Source organism: Penaeus monodon, chromosome 20, assembly GCF_015228065.2.
Source record: "Penaeus monodon isolate SGIC_2016 chromosome 20, NSTDA_Pmon_1, whole genome shotgun sequence".
NCBI classification, from domain to species: domain Eukaryota; kingdom Metazoa; phylum Arthropoda; class Malacostraca; order Decapoda; family Penaeidae; genus Penaeus; species Penaeus monodon.
Genome location: NC_051405.1, coordinates 42,864,866 through 42,865,088, shown reverse-complemented (window position 1 = coordinate 42,865,088; position 223 = coordinate 42,864,866).

The following is a 223-nucleotide window of genomic DNA, read 5'->3' as shown; positions in this document are numbered from 1 at the left end:
CTTTACTAAACCCCTACTTATTTTTTTTGCTGGCTAGTGAGGTTTTATGATTTTTTCGATAATTTATTTCATCGTTCTTATTCTATCTCTTTTCGCTCTAAAAATTCTATTCTTTGTTTTTATCTTACTGTCTTACAATTTATGTATTTCTATCCCCCTACATTTTTTTTTTTCTATAACCCCATCTCCTAATTCTCCTTTGTAAAAAAAAATTTTTTTTTTT